The following is a 17986-nucleotide window of genomic DNA, read 5'->3' on the forward strand; positions in this document are numbered from 1 at the left end:
ATGGTTGGGTGTCTGGTTCAGACTGCTGATTTCTTGCTGGGTCCTCATATGGTTGTTCCATATGGTGGATGGGGTAAGGGAGCTCTCTGGGGGTCTCTTTTATAAAAGTACTAACCATGAAGGCTACATCCTCATGACATAATCACTAATCCTAATTACCCACCAAAATTCACATCTGCTAATATCATTACATTAGAGGGTAGGATTTCAACATACGAATTTGGGGAGACACAAACATTCAGTTCATCACACACACATACACACACAGACCTTACAGCTTTTTTCCAAACTCAAATGAATTTAGGGCACATCACTGCCTCTTCTTTAGATTTCGTTGCAAGAAAGTGCCCTAATAATTTACTTTACATTTTTATTCTGAATTAAAAAATGGACTTTCTATTTGAAACATCTTGTATTGTGCTAACCCAGATCTTGATAGAATATTTTCAAAATGGTTCAATATATTCTACTATGTTGAATTTTTTTTCTTTCAAAAGAAAACGTGTTCTTCATTTCCACTATTATATTTATTTTACCTTTTTTTGCTGATCCACTCTAACATTGGGTTTCCGGAAGAACATCATTATAGAGCCAGCTGGCACCTTCATATACCCATCTGGATTTCCTTGGGTGAAGCAGAAGCCCACTTGTCCCGCACAATCAAGACCATGGCTAGGTGGCCACTTCCTTTAATGAGCTGATCTCAACACTACAAAAAAGAAAAAAGGATTATTATTCTACGGTTTTCACTCCTGCTGTGATCAATGCCCTCTATCTATGCTGCTGTAATCGAGTAAATTGCACGATCTCAGGGCTGCCCAGGAATCTGAGAGGACCAGGGCTAGGTGAGATAAAGGCTTACAAGTCCAACTGAGTTGCAGAAACAGGCCTGGATTGGGATAATTAGCTAATAAGCCAAGGTGATATAGTGTTAAAAGCTTAGTGTTTGGCATCAGGCATATATTCAAGTCCTAGCCATACAGTTTGGTGGATGTTTAATCTTTAAGATGTTATTAATTTTTTGACATTAACTATCAAGTGAGGATAATGGCCTTACCACAGAGACTTGTGAGGATCAAAAAAAAGATCTTTCATGTAAGGTAATTAGCATAAAAGGCATGTGTTATGCTTTTGTTGGCCCAGTTTGTAAAGTAGAGGATTGATCTCAGTTAATACTCAAAAGAGTCCTATGAGGTAGGCTCTATTATTATCATCTCTGTTTTATAGACAAAGAAATGGAAGCACAGAGAGTGTGAGTAAATTACTCGAGGACACAGAGCTAGTCAGAGTCAGAGACAAAAATCTAAACCCAGGTACAATATGGCTCTGGAGTCTGTCCTAACCACTATACTAACCCATTTCTCATAGTTCTTTGCTCTGAAAGGTCTGTTGAAATAGGAATTAAAATTGTGATTAGAATCAGTCAGTTCATAGAAAAGAGGAGGACATAGCAGCAGTGATAACAGTCAGAAGTCAACTTTAGCATCCAAATAGGCAGTACATGGTATTACGGGTAATATATCCATACAAAAACGGACATCAGACAAGAGGCCAAAAGCCAGAAAAGACTGGAAGAATCTTTGGGGGGGGAGATTAAATACTATCTTGTGTCCAGCTCTCACAGAAAAAAACTTCAAAGCAGTATAAAGACACGCAGGCAATGCTGTATAGGATACAAGGGAAGAGATCTTCTCTTTATTACCCTGAATCCTAAGTCTGATTGGTGGAGAAAATGACTTGGTACACATCAGACAGTTACAGAGTTCAAAGAAAGAGAATCAAAGCAAGGACTGAAACCATATATTCCAGGACACCACCCATAAGATGGCAAGATTTAGTGAGACCTTTCTCATCAGCAGCAGATCTTATATTTTCTTTCCACTGATTAGCACTTGATGGTTAGGGATGTAGAATATTAGTCTGGATATGCTTGGCTGAGTTTGCCTAACAGCAACATGACTAGTAGTTCCAGATGAGACACAAAAGATTATGCTGTCTTATCCTTCTTTTTTGTAAACCTCTGAGTACCCATGCCCTTTTGCACAATCTCCACCCTCTCTTCTTAAATTGGAGAGTAGCTTCAAACTGTAAAGTTGTAACTAAATTTCCTTTGATTACGGGTCTGACCTCTCAAAAAGTTGTTTCCTTCAATGGTTGTTGGATATATGACAAAACAATTCCAGGCTCAGGTTGTATCTGGTTTCATTCACATAGTCAGGCTGGCACTGGGATTCTCCCTTGATTAGATGCAAAGGGGCTAGAAAAAATAGCTGCCAAACTGGACATCTTTACCCAGTTCATATTTAGATCTATGCTATTCCTACCCATTCCTTTCTTCTCCCCTCCTCTCCTATTCTCTTCTCTCCTCAGATATCTCTAGATAGGACTCACCAAGACTACCAGCTGATTTTCTGTTCCCTGTAGGGCAAACAAGCTATGGGCAATCAGCACCAAAACCAGGGACAGCTCCTTTCCCTGGGGCTTCCCAGCCTGGTTCCCAGTTGTGGTTTTACTGCAGGGCTTTAGTTGGTAGCTAGGAGGTTCTCCAATCTCCCACCCTCACTGTGGCTTTTAATATCAGAGTCTGGCTGGGGGGAGGTTAAGATGGCGGAGGAGTAGGGGACACCTTTTTCAGCCGGTCCCCTGAGTTGAGCTGGATGTACCAGACCAGCAGGAATATCCACGGAATCAGCCTGAGACGCAGGAAGATACATCTGGATCTCTACAAATGAACATCTCCAGCGCTGAGTATCGAGGTACGAAGCGGGGAGCCGTGAAACCGCGCACAGATATCGGAAGCTAAACAGAAGGGGGAGGGAGCCGCCGTGTCAGGGCGCCGGGAAGCGGTAGCCACCTGCAAGGGGGAGCGGACAGACCGCGGACCCGCACGCTTGAGACAGCAGGCTGAGAAGGGAGCTCCGGGAGCGCACGCGGGACGGCTGGCGGTTGGCGGGCCACCTGCACGGGGGAGCAGGCGGACTCGCGGACGGCACCCGCGAGACAACAGACTTAGAACGCGAGCTCCAGGAGCGCGCGCGCAGGGCGGCTGGCGGGCCACCTGCACCGGGGAGCGGGCGGACCGCGGACCCGCACTCTGGAAACGGCAGACTGAGTCCGTGAGCCGGGAGCGTGCACCACCAAGCATCTCACGGAGCTCCGGAGCTCCGGTGTGCTCACTGGATCGAGGCTGAGACCGGGAGCTCCGGGAGCGTCCGCGGGGCGGCTGGCGGCTGGAGGGCCACCTGCACGGGGGAGCAGGCGGACTCGCGGTCAGCACCCGTGAGACACCAGACTGAGACGGGGAGCTCCGGGAGCCCGCGCGGGGCGGCTGGCGGCGGGCGGGGTTGGAAACACAAAGGACAGAGACGTGCCGGCCCTGGAAGTGAGGGCTGGGACGCCGGGTGTGGGGCGCACAGCCCGGGATGCTGCAGGGTTGAGCAGCACCAACAGAAACAGAGTTAAAGTGGCCAGAACATCAGTGGAGAACGATCCGCGATCCCTCTGTTCTGAGACAGAGGCTGAATTTCAGCCGCTGCTGCTCTCTCAGAAGAGGCATAGCAAACCGCCAGGGAAAGCCGCCAGAGAACAAAAGCCCGGAAATACCGGCTCACAGGGTGCCCATCCCCATCCCCCCTCGCAAGGGACACAGAGACTCTACCCAAACAGGGTTTTCTGAGTACCGGCAGGCAGGCCCCTCCCCCAGAAGGCAGGCTGAAAAATCAAGAAGCCCACAACCCGGAGCGCCTGAGTGGCGCAGTCACCAAGCACCTGTCTTCGGATTAGGGTGTGTTTACAACGTTCCGGAAAGGAGTCCCTCATCGGGCTTCTCCACCGGGAACCTGCTTCTTCCTCTCCCACTCCTCTGCTTGGGTTCCCTTTCTTGCTGACTGTCTCTCTCTCTCTCAAATAAATAAATAAACTCTTTAAGGAAGAAGCCCACATCCCTAAGATCTCTATAAAACAAGGGCGCACGGCCTGGGTCCCAGTCAACACTTGGGCTCTGGACAACCCTGCAATCTCTCTTCATCAGAATGACGAGAAGGAGAAGTCCCCCCCAGCAAAGAAAAGATAATGAGTCTGTGGCCTCTGCCACAGAATTGGCCTCGGCCACAGAATTAATACATATGGATGTATCCCAATTATCAGAAATGGAATTCAGAGCAACAATGGTCAAGATGATGAGTAAACTTGAAAAAAGCATCAGAGAAAGCGTTGCTGAGAATATAGAATCCCTAAGGGCAGAAATGAGAGCGAATCTGACAGAAATTAAAAATTCTATGGGCCAAATACAGTCAAAACTAGAGGCTCTGACGGCCAGGGTCACCGAGGCAGAGGAACGCGTTAGCGAATTGGAGGATGGGTTAGTAGAAGAAAAAACGAAAATAGAAGCTGGTCTTAAAAAAATCCACGCCCACGAATGTAGATTACGGGAGATTACTGACTCTATGAAACGATCCAATGTCAGAATCATCGGCATCCCTGAAGGGGTGGAGAAAAACAGAGGTCTAGAAGAGATATTTGAACAAATTGTAGCTGAAAACTTCCCTAATCTAGCAAGGGAAACAAGCATTCGTGTCCAAGAGGCAGAGAGGACCCCATCCAAGCTCAACCAGGACAAACCTACGCCACGGCATGTCATAGTGCAATTCGCAAATATTAGATCCAAGGATACAGTATTGAAAGCGGCCAGGGCAAAGAAATTTCTCACGTACCAAGGCAAAGGTATCAGGATTACGTCAGACCTGTCTACAGAGACCTGGAATGAGAGAAAGGCTTGGGGGGGCATTTTTAAAGCTCTTTCAGAGAAAAACATGCAGCCAAGGATCCTTTATCCAGCAAAGCTGTCATTCAGAATTGATGGAGAAATAAAGACGTTCCAAAATCGCCAATCATTAACCAATTTCGTAACCACGAAACCAGCCCTACAGGAGATATTAAGGGGGGCTCTATAAAGGTAAAAAGGCCCCAAGAGTGATACAGAGCAGCAAGTCACAACCGATACAAAGACTTTAAAGAGAAATGGCATCATTAAAATCATATCTGTCAATAATCTCTATCAATCTAAATGGCTTAAACTCTCCCATAAAACGCCACAGGGTTGCAGATTGGATAAAAAGACATGACCCATCCATTTGCTGTCTACAAGAGACTCATTTTGAACCCAAAGATGCATTCAGACTTAGAGTAAGGGGATGGAGTACCATCTTCCACGCAAATGGACCTCAAAAGAAAGCTGGAGTAGCAATTCTCATATCAGATAGACTGGATTTTAAACTAGAGGCCATAGAGAGAGATACAGAAGGGCACTATATTATTCTTAAAGGAAGTATTCAACAAGTGGATATGACAATTATTAATATATATGCCCCCAACAGGGGAGCAGCAAGATACACAAGCCAACTCTTAACCAAAATAAAGAGACATATAGATAAGAACACAGTAATAGTAGGGGACCTCAACACCCCACTATCAGAAATAGACAGAACACCCTGGCAAAAACTAAGCAAAGAATCAAAGGCTTTGAATGCCATACTCGACGAGTTGGACCTCATAGATATATATAGAACACTACACCCCAGAACCAAAGAATACTCATTCTATTCAAATGCCCATGGAACATTCTCAAGAATAGATCATGCTCTGGGACACAAAACAGGTCTCAGCCAATACCAAAAGATTGAAATTATCCCCTGCATATTCTCAGACCACAACGCTCTGAAATTGGAACTCAACCACAAGGAAAAACCTGGAAGAAACTCAAACACTTGGAGGCTAAGAACCATCCTGCTCAAGAATGACTCGATAAACCAGGAAATCAAAAAACAAATTAAACAATTTATGGAGACCAACGAGAATGAATACACAACGGTCCAAAACCTATGGGATACTGCAAAGGCAGTCCTAAGGGGGAAATACATAGCCATCCAAGCCTCACTCAAAAGAATAGAAAAATCTAAAATGCAGTTTCTATATTCTCACCTCAAGAAACTGGAACAGCAACAGAGGGACAGGCCTAACCCACTGACAAGGAAGGAGTTGACCAAGATTAGAGCAGAAATCAATGAATTAGAGACCAGAACCACAGTAGAGCAGATCAACAGGACTAGAAGCTGGTTCTTTGAGAGAATCCATAAAATTGATAGACCACTGGCAAAACTTGTCCAAAAACAAAGAGAAAGGACTGAGATTATTAAAATTATGACTGAAAAGGGAGAGGTCACGACCAGCACCATTGAAATTGCAAGGATTATTAGAAACTTTTATCAACAGCTATATGCCAAAAAACTAAACAATCTGGAAGAGATGGAGGCCTTCCTGGAAACCTATAAACTACCAAGACTGAAACAGGAAGAAATAGATTTCTTAAATAGGCCAATTAACTATGAAGAAATTGAGTCAGTGATAAACAACCTTCCAAATAATAAAACTCCAGGCCCAGACGGTTTTCCTGGGGAATTCTACCAAACATTCAAAGAAGAAATAATACCTATTCTCCTAAAGCTATTTCAAAAAATAGAAACAGAAGGAAAGCTACCAAACTCATTCTATGAGGCTAATATTACCTTGATCCCCAAACCAGGCAAAGACCCCCTCAAAAAGGAGAATTACAGACCGATTTCTCTAATGAATATGGATGCCAAAATCCTCAACAAGATCCTTGCTAATAGAATCCAACAGTACATTAAAAGGATTATCCATCATGACCAAGTGGGATTCATACCTGGGATGCAAGCATGGTTCAACACTCGCAAATCAATCAATGTGATACATCATATCAACAAGAAAAGACTCAAGAACCATATGATCCTCTCAATTGATGCAGAAAAAGCATTTGACAAAATACAGCATCCTTTCCTGATTAAAACCCTTCAGAGTGTAGGAATAGAGGGTACATTTCTCAATCTCATAAAAGCCATCTATGAAAAGCCTACTGCAAGCATTATTCTCAATGGGGAAAAGCTGGAAGCCTTTCCCTTAAGATCAGGAACACGACAAGGATGCCCACTCTCGCCACTATTATTCAACATAGTACTAGAAGTCCTTGCAACAGCAATCAGAAGACAAAAAGGGATCAAAGGTATCCAAATCGGCAAAGAAGAAGTCAAACTGTCTCTCTTTGCAGATGACATGATACTCTATATGGAAAACCCAAAGGAATCCACTCCCAAACTATTAGAAGTTATAGAACAATTCAGTAAGGTGGCAGGATACAAAATCAATGCCCAGAAATCAGTTGCATTTCTATACACGAATAACGAGACTGAAGAAAGAGAAATTAGGGAATCCATCCCATTTACAATAACACCAAAAACCATGCGTTACCTTGGAATTAACTTAACCAGAGACGTAAAGGACCTATATGCTAGAAACTATAGATCACTTTTGAAAGATATTGAGGAAGACATAAAAAGATGGAAAAATATTCCATGCTCATGGATTGGAAGAATTAACATAGTTAAAATGTCCATACTACCCAGAGCAATCTACACTTTCAATGCTATCCCGATCAAAATACCGAGGACATTTTTCAAAGAACTGGAACAAATAGTCCTTAAATTTGTATGGAACCAGAAAAGGCCCCGAATCTCCAAGGAACTGTTGAAAAGGAAAAACAAAGCTGGGGGCATCACAATGCCGGATTTCGAGCTGTACTACAAAGCTGTGATCACAAAGACAGCATGGTACTGGCACAAAAACAGACACATCGACCAATGGAACAGAATAGAGAACCCAGAAATGGACCCTCGGCTCTTTGGGCAACTAATCTTTGATAAAGCAGGAAAAAACATCCGGTGGAAAAAAGACAGTCTCTTCAATAAATGGTGCTGGGAAAATTGGACAGCTACATGCAAAAGAATGAAACTTGACCACTCTCTCACACCATACACAAAAATAAACTCCAAATGGATGAAAGACCTCAATGTGAGACAGGAATCCATCAAAATTCTAGAGGAGAACATAGGCAACAACTTCTATGACATCGGCCAGAGCAACCTTTTTCACGACACATCTCCAAAGGCAAGAGAAATAAAAGATAAAATGAACTTATGGGACTTTATCAGGATAAAGAGCTTCTGCACAGCCAAGGAAACAGTCAAAAAAACTAAGAGACAGCCCACGGAATGGGAGAATATATTTGCAAAGGACACCACAGATAAAGGACTGGTATCCAAGATCTACAAAGAACTTCTCAAACTCAATACACGAGAAACAAATAAACAAATCATAAAATGGGCAGAAGATATGAACAGACACTTTTCCAATGAAGACATACAAATGGCTAACAGACACATGAAAAAATGTTCAAAATCATTAGCCATCAGGGAAATTCAAATCAAAACCACACTGAGATACCACCTTACGCCAGTTAGAATGGCAAAGATAGACAAGGCAAGAAACAACAATTGTTGGAGAGGATGTGGAGAAAGGGGATCCCTCCTACATTGTTGGTGGGAATGCAAGTTGGTACAGCCACTCTGGAAAACAGTGTGGAGGTCCCTTAAAAAGTTAAAAATTGAACTACCCTATGACCCAGCCATTGCACTACTGGGTGTTTACCCCAAAGATACAGACGTAGTAAAGAGAAGGGCCATATGCACCCCAATGTTCATAGCTGCATTGTCCACAATAGCCAAATCATGGAAGGAGCCGAGATGCCCTTCAACAGATGACTGGATTAAGAAGCTGTGGTCCATATATACAATGGAATATTACTCAGCTATCAGAAAGAACGAATTCTCAACATTTGCTGCAACATGGACGGCACTGGAGGAGATAATGCTAAGTGAAATAAGTCAAGCAGAGAAAGACAATTATCATATGATTTCTCTCATCTATGGAACATAAGAACTAGGAGGATCGGTAGGGGAAGAAAGGGATAAAGAAAAGGGGGGTAATCAGAGGGGGGAATGAAACATGAGAGACTATGGACTGTGAGAGGCAAACTGAGGACTTCAGAGGGGAGGGGGTGGGGGAAGGGGATAGCCTGGTGATGGGTAGTAGGGAGGGCACGTATTGCATGGTGCACTGGGTGTTATACGCAACTAATGAAGCATCAAACTTTACATCGGAATCTGGGGATGTACTGTATGGTGATTAACACAATATAATAAAATAAAATTAAAAAAAAAAAATAAAGTCTGCAAATTGAAAACTGCAAAAAAAAAAAAAAATATCAGAGTCTGGCTGAATCGTTAAGTTTATCTGCTATAATATTTTCAGAGCTCTCAAGGTCTAGTGGTAGATAAATAGAGTCAAGGCTGAGCTCCTGGAATACCTACTTCACTGTTTCTAGGGCCTCAACAATTTCTTTTGATGCGTCTATAAACTTCCAAGAGAACAGCATATACAGTTCCAGTACTATTTGGACATACCTTAGAAGTTTAAACTGGCAATTCTAGAGTTATTTGAGCATGTATCAGGACATATCCCATATTTGGGGGGATATTTTAGATAGTCTCTGGCATTCCCATCTCAGGCTTATATGCCCTCTGTGGGCAACCACAGGTGACTGAGTGGGAATGTGGTTCAGAAGCAAGGGATGTTACATCTTGGAGAGTCAGTGTTCCCTGGGGAAGCTTAGGGAGCCACTTAAGACTCTTTGGGTGCTAGAAGATACTCTGTTTTGGGAACATTAGTTTCTCCAGGTATGACACAGAGTACTGAGTTGTTGCTGAGCAATCACTAGATTCTCCAACCTACCTGCCCTAGCTCATGGAGAAACTTGTGACCTGTCTTAATGGAATTCCAAGTATATATTTCTCTTTTTCTACCAAAATAATAAAGCACTTGAAGATTCTTTCTAGAATCTCATGTTTAGGTCTAATATATATATATATATATATGGAAAGTAAGCAGGAGCACAGTCAGTATGGACTTCATAGGCTAAAAACACTTTCTACAACAAATGGCTTTCTCAGATTCAATGTGTTCAGCTGAGACCATGCCAGACAGTGCCAAGTGGGCAGACTGACATTTGCTTTCAAATAACAGAGGATTCAGTTATGTGAACATGTTTGGAGGAATTCAGAAAATGAAAAGAAGCTAGATCCGTCGGCTGAAGGACACTGAGTTTATAGTTACAGGATCAAGGACTCAGTGGTATGAGTCCAGCTATAAGAATGGCCCCTGTTTGGGGGCACCTGGGTGATGCAGTTGGTTAAGCATTTGACTCTCAATCTCAGCTTAGGTCTTGATCCCAGGGTTGGGATCATTCTGGGAGCTTATTAAAATGCATATTCTGGGGGTGCGTGGGTGGCTCAGTCAGTTAAGCATCTGCCTTCAGCTCAGGTCATGATCCCAGGGTCCTGGGATCAAGCCCTGTGTTGGGCTCTCTGCTCAGTGGGGAGCCTGCTTCTCCCTCTCCCTCTACTGCTCCCCCTGCTTGCACACTCTCTTTTTCTCTTTCAAATAAATAATAAAAATTTAAAAATAAAAAAAATAAATTTTAAAAAAATTTTTTTAAAAAGCATATTCTGGAGCTTCTACCCAAAGAAACTGATTCCATACATCTCCTAGAGTTGGGCACTTACTTTTTATCAAACATCCTATGAAGTAAATCTGAAGTAGTCTGTAGTTTGAAAACTACTGGACTAAACCCCCAGAGACGTAACTCAGCAGATCTCTGGTCCTAGAACTAGGGCCCTGACTGAATTAGCCTACATGGGGAAAATGTACAAGGGCACTGGCTTAGCTGTCTTTGGGCCATCACTGGAAAAACCTCTTCCCCTAAGGACAACCAGTATCCTGTCTGAACTCAATCAAAGACCTTACAGAACCTTTATTCGAGGGACTGCTTTAAGTATGGGTAAGGAATATGAATTTTTATGAGCATGCCAGTCTCAAGACAGTCATCTGAATGATGAATGTGATAGTGCTTTTCCACCCTGAGTTTTAGGGACAAGTTTCTCTGGCATTTCCAGAGATCTATAACAATGAAATTATTTTAGTTTCATACGTATACATTTTTGTGATGATGAGAGCTTGTTTAAAGCGCCAGTATATCAAATCAAATTAACTGAGATGTAAATGTTCCACAAGTATTCAAGTGGTACCATTGTGACTCCAGGATATATTCAATCCCACCACTAGTTTCACCCGCTTCTGCTCAATGGGAAAGCAGAGGTAAAAAGTGTTGTAGAAAATGTCAGCAGGCTGTCAGCTACAGAGATCCCAATAGATGGAGAAGGGCCTCCCTTACCATGTACTTTTACTGAAGCATCATATCTGTGGTTGGACAAGATATGGCACATTCACATGTGACTTTCTTCTGTGAGATATCATGAACTTATTACAAAGTAGGGACTGTACAGCATAGTGATTGTGATCCTAGATTTTTAGGATCTACTCCTAGATAATTCCAGAAATACCACTTAGGGAAAAAAGTTTCTCCTACAAGACTTATACTAATTGTGTTGATATTTTCCATATACCCAATGATAACTCCTGCATATGTCAAAATTACTTGAGGTAATGTCTTTGAATGCTTTTACAACTCAGCTGGGTTCTAACATGAAACCATCTGTAATCTCAGACATGATGAGAGAGGGAAGGAACTAGTGAAGGTACATCCATGGAAACTGACTGACTACAGACAAAGTCTTGTCCAGAGAACCTGAACACATTTATTTTGGAATTATAAGTGTTCAGATACTCTGCAAGACTTGATCTCTGTTTGAAGTCCCTGTGAACCCCAGAAAGAGGTGACACATGGATTTAGAGCTCAAGACTAAAACCAGAGTTCTAATTTAATCTCTCATTTCATCCAAAAAACAAAGATAAGTTTCCAAAATCTGACAGGGCCATGAAATTTCTTGAAAATCATAAGTGGATTTGGAGGGCCTGTCAGTCAACTAATACTACAATAATGCTACATAACAAACCCACAAAACATCACTGACATACAACAATAAGCACTTATTTAGCTCATGCAATGCAAGTTGACTAGAAGTTAGCTAATTCAGATTGGACTTGGCTGGATGGTTCTATTCCACATGTCTCTCAACATTCTCCTGGGACTAGCATAGTCTGGGAATGTTCTTCTCATAAATATAGCAGAAGCACAAGAAAGCAACTGGCACACTGGACTTAGCACCTGATGCTATTGGCCAAAACAAGTCTCATGACCAATCCCAAAGTCAGGGGATAAGGGGACAAACCATAGACCTTTAATAGGAGAAACTGAGCATGGCAAAGAAGATGAATACAGGGAAGGTGATCTGCCACAGAAGTGATCAACAAGCATACCAAAAGACAAGCTAATCATAATGGGACTGCTGCACAGATGTGAAGATTACCAGAAGACCTATTGTCCTAAGTCAGAGTTGCTTCTGCAAAATGTATTCCCTTCATATGATACCAGGCCTTGTTACTACTGACTCCACAGCAAGAAGAATGAATATGGAATTAAATTTCCTCTGGTCTAGGCATACCTTCCAAAACAGCTCTCCAAGAATGAAATGGTGTTCATCCTTCCCTTTAAACATTATTCTTTAAATTCACTAAGCATACAACTAATGTATGTGAATAAATAAAAATATTCCAAATGCCTTACAAAACCTTTATTATCTGGACACAGAGGGGTACTCACTAGTTATTGTATAATAATTACATGGAAAATAAACAACATCTCTGTCTTTTCCAGGCTTTAACAATCTGACCATCTGGGTGTGGATAGAATGAACTTTGAAATTTCTCTTCAGGGACTTCCAAATGCATTAAATTCTCAGTAGGCTTGGCAGTAATTGTAGAAATTACTGTGTTATGACTACCAAGTAAGAAAGCTAGGCCTATCATTTGGCTACATAGAAATTATTATAAAATTAAAAGCAATTCAATAGAGCTTTGGCAACTTAATATCATGTCCTTGAATTTTGAACAGTGTGTAAATCCATTCAGATTGGCTTTCTCTAGTATGATTTTGTAGAAACATAGAGGAATTAAAGACAACACTTGCCATTACTTTGATTTTTGGATCATACCTTAAAGATTGTTCTGTGTCTTCACAAACTCTCTTACTTGTTTTTCTCTTTTATGTGTCTTGCCAGAATATTTTATCTCAGAATATTTAACCAAGTACAACTCAGCAGCTGTTCTCAGTTAGTATCTTCAGGTTAAATCAGTACACACACTGCGAACTAAAACCTGCTTGTGGTGTTTGTTTTTAAAGTCAGCAAGTGCATGCACAGCTTTGAGACTTGTATTTCCCCCCCAGCATTCTCCAAATCAGGATGTTCCAAGGAGATCGAATAGGTCATTGCACTTGGATGGGTGAGCATATATTTCAAAGACATATTCATCATTAAGAAAAAATATGATACATATTGTGTTGATTGCCCGGATTATCAATGATTGTTACTAGAAAAATCGATCTGCCTGTGTAACCATGAACACATCTAGACGTTATTAAATTTCATTCTTTGGATAATCCCTTTTATTTTTCTAAACACAGCCTGCCACCTAGCCTTAAGGAAATATTTCAAAATATTTTCTCTAACATGACAGCTAACAAATATAAACTGACCCTATGTAACTAAATTATATGAAGGCTATTTTGACATTTTAATATTTGTTAAAGTAAGGAGTAAGGCCACCAAAAAATTCCACAGGACATTTGTGACAGTGCAACCAGAAGTCACAGTTATAACATGAACTCATCACTCTATGCACCCATTGGCCTAGACCAGTGGCTTTCACATGTTTTTCACTATGACACACTGTAAAACACACATTTAACATCATAACTCAATACATACATACTCACATCCTCACACACACATAACTGAAATAACAGTTTTAGGAAATGGTACTTAACCTCACTGCATGATGCACTCTGATATTATGCTTCTCTCCTATTTCATTATGTTTTCAAATGCTGATAGCAATGTACTGAAAATGATTTCAGAGCCCACTAATAGACTGGAACACCTGTTAGAGTTTTGGAGAAATTGCGCCTTCATGGATGTCAAAGCCCAGGTTTCCTGGAAATCCGACCCCAAGATAAATCTTTAGTGCTTTGGAAGTTTTATCTCAGGAAGGCAAGAGTGAGAGGAAAAGGAAGCGAGTCAGGGGAAACAGAAGAACACATATAAAATGGTGCATTACTAAACTGGCTGCAGCTTCACAGGAGAGCACAGCTGGTTGCCTTGTCACAAAGGACAGACATCTCCAGCATGTCTGCATGGAGCCATTTGTGGAGGGTGAAGGAGGAAGCCAAGCTATTAACAGCAAGCTTCTTTCCATGTGTATTCTCTGCTTGGTCAGAATTTGCCCCATTTCAACTCCCCCCACATTTCTGGATGATGTCACCCAGTTCTTCCAAGGCAGACTCTCTTCCAGTAAGGTCAGACCCCACGCTAAGGCTGCTGGGGCACCTGCTCATGGAAGAGATGCTGACACCCAGATCTTACCCTCAAGGGAGGCTGAAATAACCTGAGATGAAGACATGAACATGGCAGCTGGTGTTTAAGAACGTGGAAATGACACAAGTTGTCACTGTTCTCTATCCAGGAAGTGGGATGGGTAGCCAAGGCCCAGAAGTCACGTAGGGGTCAGCATACCAAAATCAGGACACTGTATGCGGGAAAGCACAGATCTTAGAGTTGGAAAGCCTAAGTTCATATCCCTCCACCTCCACTTCCCACGTATGTGGTTATCTGTATAAGTTGCTTTACCTCTTTGATGGATGATATTAGTACCCTTGAGGAGCTGCTATAAAAACTAGAGATAATGTACAATTTACTCGAAAAAGGGCTTTTACATCTTTTATTAGATTTACTTCTAAATACGTTATATTTTTATGCTTCTATAAATAGAATCTTTTCCTTTTTGTTAATGCAATTAAATTTATATACAGCAAACTTGCTAAGCTTTATTCATTTTAATATTTTATTTGTAGTTTTTCATTCTCTATGCAAAGAATCAATATCTGTTAATGACACTTTTGCTTAGTACTTTGCAATAATAATGACTTTTTTTTTCTATTTTACTTTCTCTGCTAGCTAGGGCATTCAGTACAACATTGAATAGACTTATAAAAATAGGCACACTTGTCTTATTCCTAATATTGAAGGGAAAACTTTCAGTGTTTCATTACTAAGTTTGCTATGTGCTGCAGGCTTTTTTAAAATTCAATTTAATTAAAGGATGACAAACTCCTTTTCATTTCTAGTGTAGTAAGAGGATTTTTTTTCATGAATGGATATTAAGTTCTATCCAATTATTTTTCAGTTTGATACAACAATATTATTTGGTTTTTTTTAATCTGTTAATGTGGAGAATAACACTGATTTTTCTATTTTTTAAAAAAAACTTGCATTTCTAGGATAAACACAACTAAGTATCTATGATGTATTATTTTTTAGACATAGCTGAATCAGCTTTGCTAATTACTGTATCTATGCTCCTGAATGAGATTCTCCAGGAATTTTTTTTTCTTTCTTCCATTGTCCACATCAGGTTTTGGGGGTCAAGGTTACATAAGCACCATAAAATGAGTTGGGAAATGTTCCCTCTTTTATTCTATTTTGGAATAGTGCCTGTAAAATTGAAAGTATTTTTTCCGTGAATGTTTGCTTGGGCTCTGTGGTGAAACCATCTAAGGTCTGGAGTTTTCTCTGTGGAAAGATCCTCAACTACCTGTCAATTTCATTAGTAGTAAGATGACTTCTCAGGTGTTCTACTTCTTCTTGACTCAGTTTCGTTAAGTTACATATTCCTAGGACTTTATCCATTTCATATAAATTTTCAAATTAACTGGCATAAGGTTGTTCATACTATCCTTTTATTATCTCCTTAATGCTGCCAGTTACAGTTACGTTCCTCATATTGTTTAGTTGGGACAGTTCTTTTTTTCTTGAACAATCTTGACAAAAATTTGTCAATTTTATTAGACTTTCCAAACAACTAAATTTTTTGCTCATCCTTTTTATTAAATGCTTCTTTTCCATTACATGAATTTTGGCCCAGATCTTCGTTTTTTCCTTTCTTCCAGATTCTTTGCATATATTCTGCTCTTCTTTTCCTATCCTCTTAATATTTCACTCATTGGGTTTCAATCTGTGTTTCTGTTTTGATATAATCATCAAGAGCTAAAATTTCTAACTGCTGCTCTATCAGCATCTCATAAGTTTTGAAAGCAGTACTTTCACTACCACTCTATCCTAAATGTTTTCTAACCTCATTATGACATTTTCTTTCACTTGTGATTGATTTACTTAAATGCATTTTTTTTTAACAAGAGGGAGTCGTTATGTAGCAACAGCTTTTCCATTTTTCTTTTTTTTTAGAAAGAAGAGGGCCGGGAGGAGGGACAGAGGGAGAGGAAAAGAATCTTAAGCAGGCTCCACACTCAGCTCAGAGCCCCACATGGGGCTCAATCCCACAACCCTGAGATCATGACCTGAGCCAAAATCAAGAGTCAGATGTTTAACCGACTGAGCCACCCAGGTGCCCCACTTAAATGTATTTCTTAATTTCTCTCTACATGAAATCTCATTGGTTATCTTCTGCTTATTGATTTCTAGCTTAACTGCACTGTGTTCAAAGAGCAATACAGAACTTTGAAAATTATTGAGACTTTCTATATGGTCAATTTTTACAAATGTCCTTTGTGTTCTTGTACAGAATGCATATTATGCATTGTGTGGGCATGTTTTTATACATGCCCATTGGGACATGATTTTTAATCATATTGTTTAAGTCTTCTTTTTCTTACTGATTTCCTATCTGCACCATCTGACAGGTATATTAATACCTTCTACAGTTGTGAAATTATTTATTTCTTTATTAGTTTTGTCAATTTTTGTTTTATTCATTTTGAGATATGTCACTAGGTACACACACATTTTAAATTATTATATTTTCCCAGTGAATTAAATGTTCTATTATCAAAGGAAGAAATTAATTATGTTTTATGCTTTAAAGCATATTTTGTGGGGCATCTAGGTGGCTCAGTAAGTTAAGTGTCCACCTTCAGCTCAGGTCATGATCCCAGGGTCCTGGGATTGATCCCCATGGCAGGATCTCTGCTCAGCAGGGAGATTGCTTCTTCCTCTGCCTGCCACTCCACCTGCTTGTGCGTGCTTGCTCTCTCTCTCTGTCAAATAAATAAATAAAATCTTTTAAAAAATATTTAAAAAAGAATTTCTTTTTTTAAAGTTATTACTATGATTGCTGTTACATCTATATGGTGAAATACTGCTGAGAACTTGGGTAAATCACTAGAGAATTATTTTGAGTGAAAAAGCCAACCTCAAAAGTTTAAATAATGCATTATTCCATTTATATGACATTCTTAAATTGAAAAAATTATAGAAATGGAAAACATTAGCAGTTGCTAGGGGTTAAGTAGGAAGTGGAGTGTGGGAGGAAGTGGGTATAACTGTAAAAGGGCAATAAGAGGTGTCCTTGCAGAGATGGAAATGTTCTTTACCTTGACTTCAATGTCAACATCATGATTGTTGCTACTGTACATGGTTGTACAGATTTTAATATGTTACCATTAGGATAAACAAAGTAAAATGTGTAAGGGATCTCTCTGTAGTATTTCTCACAAATGCATGTGAATCTATGATCACATGAAAATTAAAATTTAATTTAAAAAGTGACTTTAGGGGCGCCTGGGTGGCACAGCGGTTAAGCATCTGCCTTCGGCTCAGAGCGTGATCCCGGCGCTATGTGATCGAGCCCCACATCAGGCTCTTCTGCTACGAGTCTGCTTCTTCCTCTCCCACTCCCCCTGCTTGTGTTCCCTCTCTCGCTGGCTATCTCTACCTCTGTTGAATAAATAAATAAAATCTTTAAAAAAAAGTGACTTTAAAATGCATTATGTATGCTTCCATTTATAGAAAATTAAATATGTGCATACTAAAAAATAATACCTCAATGGCGATTATTTCTTCTTGGCAAATTGAAGATACATTTCACTGGCTTCTGGCTTCCATTGCTGCTATAAGAAATCAGCTGTCAACCATCCCTTGTTAGTGAT

General features: G+C 40.5%; 1 long non-coding RNA gene across 3 annotated transcripts in view; it reads right to left on the reverse strand.

Annotated features, from left to right (window-relative positions):
* The window catches only part of LOC117801776, a 611477-nt gene that overhangs the window by 531970 nt on the left and 61521 nt on the right, over positions 1-17986 (reverse strand). For all 3 annotated transcript variants that reach the window (XR_004624494.1, XR_004624492.1, XR_004624493.1), the window contains exon 2: positions 537-709. This is a non-coding gene — a long non-coding RNA (uncharacterized LOC117801776). The remainder of the gene's footprint in view (positions 1-536; positions 710-17986) is intronic.

This window comes from Ailuropoda melanoleuca, chromosome 1 (genome assembly GCF_002007445.2).
Source record: "Ailuropoda melanoleuca isolate Jingjing chromosome 1, ASM200744v2, whole genome shotgun sequence".
NCBI lineage: Eukaryota > Metazoa > Chordata > Mammalia > Carnivora > Ursidae > Ailuropoda > Ailuropoda melanoleuca.